Source organism: Ornithorhynchus anatinus, chromosome X2 (genome assembly GCF_004115215.2).
Source record: "Ornithorhynchus anatinus isolate Pmale09 chromosome X2, mOrnAna1.pri.v4, whole genome shotgun sequence".
Lineage (NCBI taxonomy): Eukaryota > Metazoa > Chordata > Mammalia > Monotremata > Ornithorhynchidae > Ornithorhynchus > Ornithorhynchus anatinus.
Window position 1 is genome coordinate 14,631,845 of NC_041750.1, and position 17,615 is coordinate 14,649,459.

The 17,615-nt window shown below is 45.2% G+C and overlaps 1 protein-coding gene and 1 non-coding gene across 2 annotated transcripts in view; one reads left to right on the forward strand and one right to left on the reverse strand.

Annotated features, from left to right (window-relative positions):
• Positions 1–17,615, forward strand: part of WWOX (WW domain containing oxidoreductase) — a 1,106,560-nt gene that overhangs the window by 612,204 nt on the left and 476,741 nt on the right. The gene's annotated exons all lie outside the window — the stretch shown is intronic.
• LOC114807530 lies at positions 7,243–7,380 on the reverse strand. Its single transcript, XR_003755590.1, has one exon. It is a non-coding gene; the product is annotated as a small nucleolar RNA SNORA7 (small nucleolar RNA).

A 17,615-nucleotide genomic window follows, 5' to 3' on the forward strand; every position in this document is an offset into this window, starting at 1 on the left:
GAGATGGATGGGCAACCACCAGAGGTTCTTGAGGGACTGGGGAGATGTGAACTGAACATATTTTTATAAAAATGATCTGGACAGCGAAGTGACATAAGGACAGGAGTGGGGTGAGGCAGGGAGCTTAGCGAGTAAGAAGATGCAGTAGGCAAGGCGGGAGAAGATAAGTGCTCGGTTCAACATCTTTAAAATATTTTTTCTATCCTCTGGAAATGCAGGTGCCCCTTTTCAGCTCCCTGAGGATTCTGCTGTGAACATTGTTTAGGTCCTGATGAGGTGATTAGGTTTCAGCACCTTGTGGTAAACCTCACAAATATAGAAAGAGAAAGAGGTCTGGATAAGAAACCCACCATCAGCAGCACCAATACTTAGAGTTAGAATCCAGTAAAGTTGTTTTCACCTTTCTGGATTTAATTTGGTGCTGCTTTGCTCTATACCATTGAACTAGGGCTAAAGTTACTGAACACCCAACATTCAACACCACCCAGTGTGTGGAATTAATAATAATAATAATGGTATTCGTTAAGTGCTTACTATGTGCCAAATACTATTCTAAGTGCTGGGTTGGATGCAAGGTAATCGGGTTGTCCCACGTGGGGTTCACAGTTTTTATCCTCATTTTACATATGAGGCACAGAGAGGTTTAATGGCATGCCCAAGATCACACAGCAGATAAGTGCCAGAGTTGGGATTAGAACCCACGCCCTCTTGCTCCCAAGCCCACGCTCTGGCCACTAAGCCACGCTGCTCCCGCAAGTGGCCAATGGATAGGGTTGTCTAGGCCCCAGTGACCATAATAATAATGATAATAATATGAATATGGTAATAATGGCTAATCAGGTTGGAAATAGTCCCTGTCCCACACGGGGCTCAAAGTCTCAGAGGAAGAATAGATTTTGAATCCCCATTTAACATCTGAGTACACTGAAACACAGAGAAGCGAAGTGACTTGCCCACGGTCACACAGCAGGCAAGTGGCGGAACTGGAATCGGAACCCGTGCCTCCAGAATTAGAATTCATTTCTCCTGACTCAGAGACTGGTGTCCTTTCCACTAGACCACACTGCTGTGATTGAACTACACTTCCAAACAGGTAAGATTCAAAATCAGGATTTAATTAGGAACACAAGTAGAGAGAGATCATACCATGGAATACGTGGTAGCTATTTACAGCTCCTGTAGGTTAAGACCCATCAGGTCACCTAGGAGTCAGTCTGATTATCAGGCCATGTGGTTTTGCCAGGCCTGGCTGTAAAGGGAACACTGAGAAATGGGGTTTAGGTTCAAATCACCCGCAGATTATGCCCAAATTAACCCACACTAACATATATCGTGAGCCTCTCGAGGGACAGGGTCTGTGTCTAGTTTCTATCTAATTTCCCAGTGCTCAGTCTCATGCCATGCACAAAGTAAGTGCTTAAGAAATAACTGTTACTACTACTAACCTGACTTTCTATCCCAAATACAGCTCGGAGAGCTAAAAATAGCTTTCCACATGTGAATCATTCTGGCTGGTTCTCAGAAACACAAGTCAGGCCTGTAGCCCCATCTGCTGCCAACCTCAAACTGAGGAGCTTCCCCTGGTCAGAACTCCCACCAGAGCTCAACTTTGCTCCTAAGGGGGTAGAGCTTTTCACCCGTATTGGCTAAAAGCCAGTCCCCTCCCATCATAATCCAAATGACCATGAAAGTGTAAGGGAGAATCTGCCCTGAGCCAGTTTGGGACCTGGCTAACCCTTAGGGAAGCAGCGTGGCTCAGTCGAAAGAGCCCGGGCTTGGGAGTTAGAGGTCATGGGTTCAAATCTAGGCTCTGCCACTTGTCAGCTGTGTGACTGTGGGCAAGTTACTTAACTTTTCTGTGCCTCAGTTACGTCATCTGTAAAATGAGGATGAAGACTGTGAGCCTCATGAGGGACAATCTGATTACCCTGTATCTACCCCAATGCTTAGAACAGTGCTCTGCACATAGTAAGCGCTTAACAAATACCAACATTATTATTATTATTAGAGCCATCCCTGGAGAGCTGGTTAATTTTTTAGCATAGTTGGCATCACCTTATTAATTTTACTTTGCACAATCATACATTGAGAGATAAAGAGAGAGGTGGCTAGGTCTGCCCAGGCACTGGTACTATATAAGGCAAGAGAGGAATGTTAATGGCAACAGCAATATCCCATAATCCTTATCCCAAGGAATATTAGGGTCATTTGCAGACAGCCTCATACAAGAGCCATATATCAGTAATGTCCATCCTCTAACTGATGATAATATGTAACCTGCTCTCTTGACATAGAGAGGAACAAACCTGTTAATTGTCCGTTAGTTTCTTTTCTTACATTTCATTTGCTAGAGGAGGTTTGTTTGCACCAGTTTTTGACTGGCCAAACCCAGTGTCTCCTGACTATTGCTCATAGTCAATAAGAGAATAACATCAGCATTGCTGAGTCATCAAAGTTTCTATCGAACCCCACCATGCTGTTCCACCTTAAGCTTCTCCCTATCAATGTGCATCTACTTCTCCAAACTCCAGCTCTTAAGGCGATGGTGAATCATGTAAATGTTTGTGCAGAAATTCATTTCCATAACCCCTGTTTGAAAAATACCACATGCAGGGGTACGACTGCATTCCTCCCCCTCCAAGTTCCCAAACAAATGGCTGATCATTGATCTGGAACTTTAGGAGTTCTGTGCATTTGTTTGTAGTAGGTCATGGGCATAACTGTTTTCATGAATTCTGCATATTGAGGAGCTAGGGTACGAAAATGAATTCATTTAGTTAGAGGCTGAATTTTTTTACTTTAACAATGAGCAACCATACAGCCAAGAAAAGAGGAAGGACATGCGAAAGGTAAAGTTACTATTTATTCTGAATAAGATAATCTGGGGCTGGAGTTTTACAGAGGGTTCTGTTCGTCGTCCCTCAATTGATGGCTTAGACCTTTAAGACTGTGGATCCCTTTCGGACCGGGGACCGTATGGTAACCGATCTTCATAAATCACCCTAGTTCTTAGTGCAGCACTCTGCTCTTGTAAAATGCCCAGCAAATGTGAACAAAAGTAAAAGTATAACAGTAACACCAAAAAATTAGGCAGAAAACTTATATTTATCATATTTATTTAGTGCTTGCTGCATGCAGAGCACTGTATTAAGCACTTGGGAGAGTACGATATAGCAATAAACATATTCCCTGCACACAGCGAGCTTAACAATACTGTCACCCGTTGCCAGGGACAGGTTCTTTTGGAATCGGCACGGCGAAAGAGAGGCCAGGGATGGAAAACCTGAGTTTTGTATAGAATTTATTCTGTGGGGCAAATTGAATTAATTAGTTATTTAGACGCAACAAATCGGCCTTCCTTTTTGGGAGGAATATGGTGTTAAAGCTTCCCTAACGGGAGGAATACACTGGTATGTTATTTGTGTGTGGCCGGACACCCAAGCCCACTTATGATTTACTCACAACGTGGTGAGGCGACTGGCTCCCACCATGTGCGTGCCCCACCCAGGAGGAATCCACCTTTGCATTAAATACACTTATGCGTTAAACACTAATGAGTTACATACACTTATGAGTTACATACACTTATGCATTAAACCCAGTTATGTGCTACCACTTATGTGAATTACCCACTCACACTTGGTGAGGTGGCTAGCTCCCACCTTGTTCACGTCCCACTCGGGAGGCACCCACTTAGACGTCAAATCCATTTAAAAGTTACATACCCATGGTGAAGCGTCTGGCTTCCAACCCCACGAGCACTCAGCAGGACGGGACACTCACCCATCCCACGGCTCCTCACTTGGTGCAGGCAGAGCGGCCTTCCCATGCTCTGGACAGAGGCGACCTGCAGCCGGCTGCTGCAAGTCCCGTTCCTCTGTACAGAAGGTTAGAGGCGGCAGGTATTTATCACCTGCGCCCTTAGGCCACTCCAGCTTCTGGCCTCAGTTTGTCCAATCTCTGCCCTCCCCCCTCCTTCATTCCTAATTTGACTGGCACGGGGGCGAGGGACACCTTCTGTATTCCCAGCTTGGGCTGTCAATCTGGTAGTTTTGGTTGTGGAGGTGGTATTCCACCCTCACTTCCGAGTTCCGCCTGCTGGCTCAGGAGGTCACGAGATAGCTTTTGACCTTGAGATGGTCGGTACCCCAGGGTCACCTTGGGACAGGTACCCAATGGGTGTGACTGCCGTTTTCAAGTCACCGAGGATCTTGAGCACCCAAACGACACTGCCAACTCTTACTCGTTGCAGATGTGGACACCCTATGGGTCTCAGGTCTGGGTATTGGTGGCATTCCAGATCCCGGGCCACAGCCTCTGTGGGACTGCAAACCTGCGGGGTTGAGCCAGTGGAAGTAGAAGAGGTTATTGCCAAGAACATCTGGAAAGATAAACCTGAAACCTTCAGCAGTATGCAGAGCATCTCTCAGTGAGCATCGTGGCCTGCCAGCTGAAACATTGGTTTCAGGAAGCGTGGAAAACTCTTCGAACTAGAAGTCAATCTGATTTTCCGTTCAGTTGGAACAGTCTTTTCGCTGGCCACATGATTGCTTTGTGTCCACGTGGATTTGTAGGACCTAGGGAGAGCAAATATCTTCCCCCTCTCCACCCTTCCCCTCCTGCCTTTTTTAATTATTATTCTTTCTCAGTAATAAGGATTCAAGCTTCCTTCCGCTTTATAGAATGGGTATAGAATGGTAACAAATAAATAATATGATTAAAGGGAGAAACTGCCCATGTCCACAGAGTGTGAATATTTTCTTTTCTAATTTTTGAAATATCGCACCTGGCTCTGTGCAGTCTATAAAGAGCCAAAAGTTTGTGTAGGTCAAGGGAATTGTAGCTGGTGTGGTGATCACTTGTAGCTCCTTTAATTACTGCTGGAAAAAGTGAGAAAATTCCTTTGAGAAGAAATGATCAGAAATATGCATAAGTCCCATATGGGCAAAACTGACTTGGCTGAACATGAAACGTCTCTTAAAATGGAACTGGAATTGACTTTGTCATATGTCAGCCTAATAGCCGGAACCCTAGTTAAATACAATGAACTTGGGAAGGTTTTCTTAATGAAAGAACTGACGTTTTCCGTACAGCACTTGCATTCATCAGGCTACAGAGTGTTCATTACACTACAAAGGACTGTCAATGTGAATTGTTAGGATCATCTGTTAGATAAATCTGATAGAGACAAAAGCAAGTGAGAGTCCCAGCATTCACAGACTATCTGTGTAGTTACTATGTAAGTCTGACTTTTCACAAAGGAGCTCAGAATAGAGCAATATCGGGGGGGGGGGGGGGGGGGGGGGGGGGGGGCGTTAGTTTATGTGCCTGTTCAGCTCATTGCCTTCCTACATGATGTATGAATATGTACTGGTTTACCTTTCCCCCTTAGCACAAATTAATCAATCAATCAGTGGTATTTAATGAGTGCTTATTATGTGCAGAGTACTGTACTAAGTTCTTGGGAGAGTACAACAGAGTTGGTAGACATGTTCCCAGCCAACAGTGAGCTTACTGTCTGGAGGGGGAGGCAGTCATTAATGTAAATAAGTAAATTGCATATAGGCACATGGATGCTGTGGAACTGAGGGTGGGGTGAATGTCGAGGGCTTAAAGGGTTCAAAGATCCAGGTGCATGGATGACTCAGAAGGGGGTAGGAGTCAGGGTAGGGAGCCTGCTGGTCTCACCTTCACAACATCACCAAGATCCGCCCTTTCCTCACCATCCAAACCGCTACCACGCTACCACGTTAGTACAATCACTCATCCTATGCCGACTGGATTACTGCGTCAGCCTCCTTTCTGACCTCCCAACCTCCCGTCTCTCCCCACTTCAGTCCATACTTCACTCTGCTGCCCGGGTTACGTTCGAGAAATGTCACCCGCCTCTTCAAAAATCTCCAGTGGTTGCCTATCAACCTCCGTATGAAACAATAACTCCTCACTATTGGCTTCTAAACTCTCCATCACCTTGCCCCTTCTTACCTCAACTCCCTTCTCTCTTTCTACATCCCAGCCTGCACACTCTGCTCCTCTGGTGCTAACCTTCTCACTGTTAGTCATTCTCACCTCTCCCGCCATCGACCCCTGGTCCACATCCTACCTCTTTCCTGGAACCACCCTCCTTCCTCAAATCCACCAATCACACTTTCCCCCTTCAAAGCCCTACTGAAGGCTTGCCTCCTCCAAGAGGCCTTCTCAGACTAAGCCCCCTTATCCTCAGTTCCCTCTGTGTCACCCCAACTTGCTCCCTTTGCGCTACCCCCGTACCTCCCCGCAGCATTTGTGTATATATGTACAGTTCTATAATTCTATTTATATTGATGCCTGTTTACTTGTTTTGATATGTATATATCTATAATTCTATTCATTTATATTGATTCCTGTTTACTTGTTTTGATGTCTGTCTCCCCCCTTCTAGACTGTAAGCCCGGTGTGGGCAGGGATTGTCTCTATTTCTGAATTGTACTTTCCAACTGCTTAATACAGTGCTCTGCACACGGTGAGCGCTCAGTAAATACAGTTGAATGAATGAAAATGGAGGGATTAATCAGGGAAGGCCTCTGTATACAGACATACACCAGGTTCTAAAATAATCCACAGTACATACGATCTGAGGAAACGTGCTACTGTTCGCTGCTGAATCCCAGGATCCCTAAGCTCAACTCCCAGTGCTAAAGTCGATCACTGAAGAAATGTCTATTCCTTCCCCATCTCTTCTGCTTTTTCTCTCCTCTTTCCCACCTTGTGCCCTTTGTCCTAAAACTGTTGTGGCAGTTTTAAGTGGCTGGATGTTTTCATAAGAAAAGCATTTTACTTTCATCCCTGCCTTTAATTCTAACCTCAGCAGGGCTTCGTAGCAGGCTCCACCACGCTTCCTGCCATTTCCCATTTGCTGGCACATAGACCCACATTTCCGCCCCATACTAAACAACAGATTGGGGTGGGGGGTTAATGTCAAAGAAGGGACTGGCGGTGGCTTGAGCGGGTAGCTGTCTCTCCCATACCTTGTCTTGCATTGTCTTATGCCGTCGAGGTGTCTCCTACCCATAGCGACTCCAAAGACACGTCTCTCCCAGAATGCCCCGCTCTCCATCTGCAATCATTCTGGTAGTATATCCGCAAAGTTTTCTTGGTAAAAACATGGAAGTGGTTTACCGTTGCCTTCTTCTGCGCAGTAAACTTGAATCTCCCCCCTCGAGTCTCTCCCATGCCGCTGCTGCCCAGCGCAGGGGAGTTTTGACTTGTAGCAGGTTGCCTTCCACTTGCTAGCCACTGGCCAAGCTAGGAGTGGAATAGGTTTGCCTCTGCTTGACTCTCCCTCCCGTAGTCAAGACTGGTAGAGTACTGGAAACTCTCCAGGTGCGACCCTGAGAGGGGGCTCTCCCTTCTCTCACCACCCCCAATCAAGCCCCAGTGCATCCCTTTCTCTGTCCCTTCAGCTTTGGCTAAGGTGGGACAGGGGATGGGGAAGGGGAGAGGGTGTGACTCCTCACCGATTTTGAGCACACCCCTTTTTGCTATAACCTCTGTTTTCAATACATGATCAGGATAGACCACAGTGGAAGTATCAAGCCATATTATTCCCACAAAGGGAAACTGTTTTGTTACAACTGAAAAATTGCCACAAGTAATTTGGGGTAGGAAGAAATGGTCGTGCGCACGTATGTCATTTTGCTTAACTTCCCAGCTTCTGCCTCAGCCTTACTGAACTGTACCCATATACTTTGTGTTTCATCGTATTATTCAACTTTACAGTATTTCATTCATTCATTCATTCATTCAATCATATTTATTGAGCATTTACTGTGTGTTTAATATTGGAAATTAATGCATGACAAGGGTGTAAAACACTCAGCTAATGCTGAACATAATAATATAGGAATTTGTATCCAAAAGTCAGTTATGGTGGCATCTTTGAACAATTGATCCCCTAGCCCACGGATTCCAGTGGAGTTAATGACTGCCATAACATAATTTTATCATAACACGGGGTTCTGCAGCAACAGAAACAAATGAAACCCCACATTCCATAACTCTTTATTTTCCAGTATTGTTCGTTTAAGTACTTTGGTCCTGGTACTAGTCTAAGAAGAAGATTACGTGTGCTAGAACTGATTTCTGTGAATCCGAGATGAGCCTTGAACATAGAGAATGTGAACAAAACAGATGTGCTGATTGGCCAAGTCAAAGCTGGTAGACCCCCTGCTGAATACAGAACAAGAAAATTAATTCAAAGGGGTTTCCGCACCTGCTCTGGCCCAGGCTTCCCAAATAGACGTATTGTTGCACGGTTTCATAGAGAAGCAGCATGGCGCGAGAAGCAGCATGGCGCAGTGGAAAGAGCACGGGCTTTGGAGTCAGGGCTCATGAGTTCGAATCCCAGCTCTGCCACTCGTCAGCTGTGTGACTGTGGGCGAGTCACTTAACTTCTCTGTGCCTCAGTTCCCTCATCTGTCAAATGGGGATGAAGACTGTGAGCCCCACGTGGGACAACCTGATTCCCCTGTGTCTACCCCAGCGCTTAGAACAGTGCTCGGCACATAGTAAGCGCTTAACAAATACCAACATTATTATGATCGGCACACAGTAAGCACTCAATATATGCGATTGATTGTAACAGAGGAGGAAGCTCAGAGCTAATGATAATTATAATTATGGTACTTGTTAAGTGCTTGCTATGTGCCAAACACTGTTCTAAGCGCTGGAAATTTAGAGACATATTGGTAGGAATAAAGAGTGAGGTGAGGGAATAAATGTAGTAAAGAGGAACTAAGAGCTGTCATTTCATGATGCTTCAAAAGAGCCAACTTTTTCTGTTCATCCAAAAGGCCCCCTGTCCTACGTAAGAAGATGTCATTATCTAACATTAAATTGAAATAGATCTTAACTCTATTCAAGTTATTCAAAATACACCAAAGCCAGGGGTTGGAGGTGAATAAGCCAAGGTAAATTTCACTGTTTTATCTCTTTGAGGGAACCTTGTCAATAATACCAGCATTCAAAATCAAGGGTGCTAAAGAAGAGGGTTATGATGCGTGTGGTTCTTCCTTGTTAGAATAAAGGTTTTATGTAAATGGTTGATTTTCCCATGCTCAATTTACAATTTTTTTTTTCAGTGGTTCAGCTTTTTTCTGAACTTCGAGACTTGATAGAATATGGGTCAGGGATCTATACATTCAGTTTCTAGGTTGTGGTTGTGAACTCTTTGTTTAAATGTAAGGAGAAATTGAAGAGGGAATTCCCACTTGTATCCAGAGCTACCCCATAGAAGCAGCATGGCTTAGTGGAAAGTGCCTAGGCTTGGGAGTCAGAGGTTGTGGGTTCTAATCCCCGGCTCCATCACTTGTCAGCTGGGTGATTTTGGGCAAGTCACTTCACTTGTCTGTGCCTCAGTTACCTCATCTCTAAAATGGGGATTAAGACTGTGAGCCCCACGTGAGACAAGCTGATTACCTTGTCTCTAACCCCAGCACTTAGAACAGTGGTTGGCACATAGTAAGCGCTTAACAAATACCATCATTATTATTATTATTATTATATACCCATTTCTTCTGTGGTCCCAGGTGGTGATCTCCGCTATCCTCCATTATAAGTGCCTTGTGGATAGGAAACATGGCATTACTTTATTCTGTACTTCCTAAGTGTCTAGGGAATAATGCACAGCACCAAGTGGGTGCTCAAGAAATGCTACTCATTCATTCACTCATATTTATTGAGTGCTTACCGTGTGCAGAACAGTGTACTAAGCACTTGGGAGAGTACAATACAGTAACAAATAGACACATCCATAGCCCACAATGAGCTTACAGTCTAGAGGGTGGGGAGACAGATAATAAAAATAAATACATGACAGATATGTGCCTAAGTGCTGTGGGGCTGAGAGGGCAGGAAAAACAGAGGGAGCAAGTCAGGACGATGCAGAAGAGAATGAGAGCAGCTGAGTCTGGGAAGGCTTCTAGGAGGAGATGTGCCTTCGCTAAGGCGTCGAAGGGGGAGAGAGTCATTGTCTGCCGGATGAGAGGAGGGAGGGTGTTCCAGGCCAGAGGCAGGATGTGGACTCGGGGTCAGAGGTGAGGTAGAAGAGGTTGAGGCACAGTCAGCATTAGAGGAGCGAAGCGCGCAGGCTGGGTCATAGTAGAAGAGTAGCGAAGTGAGGAAGGAAAGGACAAGGTTACTGCTATTAATATTAATACTTCTATTCAGAGTTGAAGGGAAAGGTACCCGTTGGGATAGACCCATCCCCAAGTGGTGCCAAGCACCACATTAAGCACTGGGGTCCATATAATATACGCAAACGAGACCAAGTCTCTGACCCAGATGGGTTTCACGGTCTAAGTAGGAGGGAGAACAGGCATTGTATTAGCATGGTCTAGTGGATAGAGCATGGGCCTGGGAGTCAGAAGGACTACTCCTGGCTCCACCACTTGTCTGCTGTATGACCTTTTCAAGTCACTTAACTTTTCTGCACCCAGTTCCCTCATCTGTAAAGTGGGGATTAAGACTGTGAGCCCCGTGAGGGACCTGGACTGTGTCCAACCTCATTACCTTGGACCTACCCCAGCACTCAGAACAGTGCCTGGCCCAAAATAAGCACTTAGCACAGTGGCCTAGTGGCAAGAACATGGGCTTTGGGAGTCAGAGGGCATGGGTTCAAATCCTGACTCCACACTTGTCATTCATTCATTCAATAGTATTTATTGAGCACTTACTATGTGCAGAGCACTGTACTAAGCGCTTGGAATTTACAAGTCGGCAACAGATAGAGACAGTCCCTGCCCTTTGACTGGCTTACAGTCTAATCGGGGGAGACAGGCAGACAAGAACAATGGCAATAAATAGAGTCAAGGGGAAGAACATCTCATTAAAACAATGGCAACTAAATAGAATCAGGGTGATGTACATCTCATTAAACAAAATAAATAGGGTGATGAAGATATATACAGTTGAGCGGACGAGTACAGTGCTGAGGGGGTGGGACGAGAGGGGGAGGAGGAGAGGAAAAGGGAGGAGAAGAGGGTTTAGCTGCAGAGAGGTGAGGGGGGGTAGAGGGAGCAGAGGGAAAAGGAGGGAGCTCAGTCTGGGAAGGCCTCTTGGAGGAGGTGAGCTTTAAGTAGGGATTTGAAGAGGGGAAGAGAATTAGATTGTCGGAGGTGAGGAGGGAGGGCATTCCAGGACCGCGGGAGGACGTGGGCCAGGGGTCGACGGCGGGATAGGCGAGACCGAGGGACGGTGAGGGGGTGGGTGGCAGAGGAGCGGAGTGTGCGGGGTGGGCAGTAGAAAGAGAGAAGGGAGGAGAGGTGAGAAGGGGCAAGATGATGGAGAGCCTTGAAGCCTAGAGTGAGAAGTTTTTGTTTTGAGCGGAGGTTGATAGGCAACCACTAGAGGTTTTTAAGAAGGGGAGTGACATGCTCAGAGCGTTTCTGCAGGAAGATGAGCCGGGCAGTGGAGTGAAGAATAAACTGGAGCGGGGCGAGAGAGGAGGAAGGGAGATCAGAGAGAAGGCTGACACAGTAGTCTAGCCGGGATATTACGAGAGCACTTATATTACAAATTTAGGATATTACACTTGTCTGTGTGACCTTGGCCAAGCCATTTCACTTCTCTGTGCCTCAGTTACCTCATCTGTAAAATGGGGATTAAGACTGTGAGCCCCACGTGGGACGACCTCTTTACCTTGTCTCTAATCCCAGCGCTTAGAGCGGTGCTTGGCACATAGTAAGCGCTTAACAAGCACCAACATTATTATTATTATTACCAACTACCATAAAAGAAATTGAATCCCCATTTTACAGAGGAAACTGAGGCACAGAAAAATTAAGTGACTTGCCCAAGGTCACACAGCAGGTAAGTGACAGAGCTGGGATTAGAACCCAGGTCCTCTAGACTTCCAGGCCTATACACTTTCCATTAAGCCACACTGCTGCTTCTGCCTGCATGATTTATTTATATATATTAATATCTGTCTCCCCCTCTAGATGATGAACTTGTTGTGAGCAAGGAATGTGTCTTCCAAATCTGTTATATTGTAATAATAATAATAATAATAATAATAATAATGATATGTGTTAAGCACTTACTATGTGCAAAGCACTGTTCTAAGCTCTGGGGGGGATACAAGGTGATCAGGTTGTCCCACATGGGCCTCACAGTCTTAATCCCCATATTCCAAATGAGCTAACTGGGGCACAGAGAAGTTAAGCGACTTGCCCAAAGTCACCCAGCTGACAAGCGGCAGAGCTGGGATTAGAACCCACAACCTGACTCCCAAGCCCGTGCTCTTTCCACTGAGCCATGCTGCTCTCCCAAGTGTTTAGTACAATGCTCTGCACACAGTAAGTGCTCCATAATTACAATTGAGTGATGATTGGTGTCGCGGAGAAGCCTTCAGATTCCTCAACAAAGGTTTTCTGGGAGGAGACTTGTCATGGGAAGGGAACATTTCTACCAACTCTGCACTCAGTAAAGTCCTGTGTACCCATTAAGCACTCAATAAATACCACTGATGAGGAGGATGAGGAGGAGGAAGGCTTTCCAAGTTGGAATAAGACCCACATCACGAAGAAGGGGGTGGACATCTTCAAGAGCAGTCTGATTTATCTAGTGAGGTGGGATTGCACCAATTTTGGTAGGGATGGACCTAGCCTATATGACAGTAAGCCCAAAGAGAAGTGAAATTTCCACTGACGTGAAGAGAGGCCTGAACTCTGAAATAAACTTGGGAAATTCTTGCCTAGGTAACAAAAATGAAAATAGAGGTGACTACACTTGGCTACTTGAAATTCTTATCCATGAATGCAAGGAGCATGAAGGTCCTAGCTCAGGACCACAGTAATAATATAATTGGAATGCCCGAGGCTAAGAAGATGGCACTTATGACCGGAGGACTGGACCAAACGTTTATAGATTATTAGGAAGGGCAAGCAGGCAAAAATAGAAATGGTGTCGCTTTGAACGTCATGGATGACTGTCCCTATTCAGGAGCCCAGGAATGGTTTAAACGAAAGTTTGAAGCACTTGGGTTTGCTTTCTTTTAAATGTCTGTCTCCTCTTCTAGGCTATATTCATTTGGTCATATTTATTGAGCGCTTACTGTGTGCAGAGCACTGTATGAAGCATTCTCCTTATCTTCCTACTCAAACCCCGTCCTCCCCCAACTTTCTAATCACTACAGATGGCACCTCCATCCTTCCTGTCTCACAAACCCGTAACCTTGGCGTTATCCGTGACTCCTCTGTCTTTCAACCCACATATTCAATCCATCACTAAATCCTGTCAGTCCCACCTTCACGGGATCCCTTAATTCCGCCCTCTCCTCTCCATCCAAAGTTGCTACCACATTAATAACAATAATAATGATTATAATGATGTTGGTATTTGTTATTATGTGCCAAGTGCTGTTCTGAGCACTGGGGTAGACGCAAGGTAATTAGGTTGTCCCACGTAGGGCTCACAGTCTTCATCCCCATTTTACAGATGAGAAAATTGAGGCAAAGAGAAGTTAAGTGACTTGAATACAAACACTTATCCTATCCCACCTTCATTACATTATCAGCTTCCTTGCTGGCCTCCCCGCCTCCTGTCTCTCCAGTTCATACTTCACTCTGCTGCCTGGATTATTTTTCTACAACAACACTGGGGCCATGTTTCCCCACTCCTCAAGAACTGCCAGTGGTTGCCAATCCACCTCCCTGTCAGAGAGAAACTCCTGACCATGGGCTGTAAAGCAGTCAATCCCCTTGCCCCCTCCTACCTCAACTTGCTACTCTCCTACCATCCAGCCGGCACACTTCGCTCCCGTGCCAACCTTCTCACTGTACCTCGATCTCTTCTATCTCGTCCCAACCTCTCGCCCACATCCTGCCTCTGACCTGGAACACCTTCCCTCTTCATATCTGACAGTTACTTGCCCCACCTTCAAAGCCTTATTCAAGTCCCATCTCCAATTGGCCTTCCCTAAGTCCTCCTTTCCTTTTCTTCCACTCCCTTCTGCATCGCGTTGACTTGCTCTCTTAATTCTCCCTGCCCCCCCCCCCCCCAGCCCCCAGCCCCACAGCACTTATGTGCCCATCTGTAATTGTATTTATTTATATTAATGTCTGTCTCCCTCTCTAGACTGTAAGCTCGTTGTGGCCACTTATTGTGTCCATTATATTGTTATATTGTACTCTTCCACTCAGTACAATGGTCTCCGCACAGTAAGCGCTAACTAAATGGGATTGAGAGTCTGAATGATTCTGACTCCTAGGCCTGGGTTCTTGCCACTAGGCTGTGCTGCTTCTCATATCCTATGAGGAAAGGCATTGGGATTGTTTAGGCTAGAGAAGCAGGACAGGGTAATGAATACACTTTGAATGAATTCTGCATTGCAGCATATGAATAAGAACTATTGCACATCTGACTTCCTCAACACCTAGCTTCTTTCAAGGCAGCCATGACAAATAAAGAATGATTTCAATCTTCAATTGCCAGGCATAATTATGTTCTTGATTGAGGGGAAGAGTAAAAAACAGAATGTGATTTTGGAGTGGTTAACGTAAGATTTCAAAGTTTCCAAAATAGGGACATCTCAGAACCCAAGGAAGTAGCGTGGCCTAGTGGATGGAGCACGAGCCTGGGAGCCAGAAGAGCCTGGGTTCGATCCCAGCTCCCGCCACTTGTCTGCTGCGTGACTTTGGGCCAATCATTTCACTGCTCTGGGGCTCAGTTACTTCATCTGTAAAATGAGCCCCCTGACCGACTGTGACACACAAGTGGAACAGGGACTGTGTCTAACCCAATTATCTTCTGCCCACCCCAGTGCTTAGAACGGAGCGTGACGCATAGTAAGTGCTTACCAAATACCATTAAAAAAAAAAGGACAATATTTTCTCTTTAAAATATTGTGTTCCTGCTGAAGTGCCTGTTGACATTGCGTGTTCTCATAGAATTTTATGATCAGCAAGATTTGTTTCTCCAAAGTGACCAGTGGTGGCCTGGTCACTATACTTTTAAGACCAGCTCAAGCAATAATAGAACCGCTGAGTGTGTTGCACACTCCTGGCAGACAGATTAGCGAAACCCAGTTGGCATGGAGGAATAAGAGAAAGCTATTCCGTCTCCTACATCATTCTTTAAATCATCGGGAATCAGAATCGTCCCTACGTTTTTATCGCTTGCAGCCTGAACAGCCGAAAAGATACTTAAATAAGATGATTGGACTGAATTTAAACAGCAACAAAAAATTCTCTAAAGACCATTAAGAGGCCTCAAGCCCCACATTTCAGTGTTCATCATTTGTACTGATTAAGGTGTGACAGCTCTTGAGTTTCCAATGATAACAGCCATCTGACTTGATCTGAGTTCAATGGATTTTCACTAAAATAGAATCATCGCCTTTGTGATGGATAGAAAAAGTAAAGCAATACATCCTGATAAATGCTGGGGCTTTTTTTTTCTCTTTCCCTTTCCCTTACTGTGACCTTGTCCAATCTATAAGCGAGCAAAGCCGAATCCTGGCCGCTGCTGCAACGCTTCAGGACTTTGAAATTTAAGCAGCTCCGAAACCCATCAATGGGGTGAAGGTGGAATGGCCCGGAAAGCGATGGATCATCCTTAGAGGGCTCTCAGGGAAGCAGGGTAAGCTGAAGGTCAATATGCAGACATGTCCTGTAGGAACAGCTCAGGCACTCATTCACGTTCACTTCTCAAAGGCGCTGCTGCTAGAGCACTGGGAAGAGAGATCAGTCTGAGAGGAAAATAAAACAGGAATTTCAGCGCATATAATTTCTCCTTAGAAGCAAATGGCACAAGGGTACAGTATAAAAGAGCTGTAACGTATAGCGGCAGCGGGCCGCCCTAATCATTCCCGCTGGGTAGCAAGGAGCAGATAGCGCAGTGGATTCATCTTGTTTTCAGAGTCCTAGTGCTCTCATAATTCTGGATCACAATTAGTGGCTTTGATGTGTCACTGATCAGCCTGAAGCCAAAAGGAGCCCGGCCAGGTGCTGAAAGGCGCCAAGCCGAGGACCGGGGCCTTTCCCCTTAGTCTGTGCTGGCCCACTGGGAATCTAACAGGTTACTGTAGGTGGAGCTGAGCTTTAGGTAGTTTGGGGAAAAGAAGTTGACACGGGCAGACACAGATTAGGGGGAGCATAACGTACTCAAAGAAAATATTAAAATAAGAATTAGATCATCAATTGGATCCCAGAGTTTCTGTGCCTAAAGCACAAATTGCCAGACAAGTCAAGAGACACATTAGCATTTATGTAAATCAGTTATTACTGTTCTCCACTTCCTTAATTATCCATGTTATTTCAATACAACCCTTTCTTTGATGTCCCAATTCTATATTTAAATAGTGCAAGATTTCGATCGTATCCTCCCGCTGAGGTTTGTTCCATGCACAAAACATGCCAAGAGCAGCTATTTTAGAGGCTACAGGGAAATGTTTAATTGGTTCGTCCCATTTGAGTTATGAAGGCATATTACCACGCACAGAAAATCAGAAACATGTAAAATACTAGCTAGGAGAAGTTTACTAAAACCTGTAAGACTTCCCCTGAAATTTTGCCCTGCAGACTTTTTTGCCGTTCTGTCTTAGATCCAGTGGGAGATAATTCAAAGGAAAATTCTTCAAATTACTCTACGATTTGGTGAATGATTGATTTATAATGGAAAGATTTAAAATTGAAACCCAAAGCGATTTCATCCTATGGCACGAGTAGATATTCTTTGTGTTGAACTGCATGGAAAATCAGACCGGAGAAAAGAGGGGAAAAAAGAAAGGGGAGGTAACTGACTGATAACGCAACACCACCTGCTAAAGCAAACCAATTCCTTTCTTCCAGCGATGCATGTTTTAGCATCTTTTTAACATCCTTTATTATCATATACTCCTGGATCCTGAGATATTGACAGGCTACCCACTGATCCCACTAAAGCTGGAAAAAACGAGGCTTCTCAGATATTCCAAATATGATCGGCCTTTCCCATTGACAGGTCTTTGGATCGGAGGGTGACAAGAACAAGATATTCTTATTGGCTCCACTTAGAAAGCTTTTGAGGCATTTAGTACAAAGCAACAGAGAATGATCTGGTGATAGTTATAGGAACTTCAGCGAGTAAGAAGCGGCGTGGTTGTACACCAACTGCGGACATTTACTTGGCAGAATAGCTCTGTAACCGACTACTTCCCTTGGGAGACTGAGAAATATGGCTGGGGATTTTCAGGGAAGTTTTCTTTGGAAAAGATTTGTTCCCCCAAATTCAGTAGGGAAACATACTTGACATTATCCATATGGCACTATTAATACTCTGTACTCATAGAACTCTAATCTTTAAATCCACGATCTAATTTGTCGTGACAGAACCCCTTTGAAGTAGGAAGGGGTAGGAACCGTGCCCCTGTTTTATATCTTGAGAAACGGGGTTTTAATCATTCGGTACAAAAATCATTCAACCCCAGCGACTCCTAGATCCACCCGATCTCCTCCCTACCCAGCCAACCGATCCAAGATCCCCAAGATGTACCACTCGATAACATGGCTATAGGAAAGCAAGGCCCAGAAAAGTGACATGTCTAGGTCATGACCGGAAAGGGTCCGTGGCAGGGCTGCGTGCTAGGGAAGAACCTA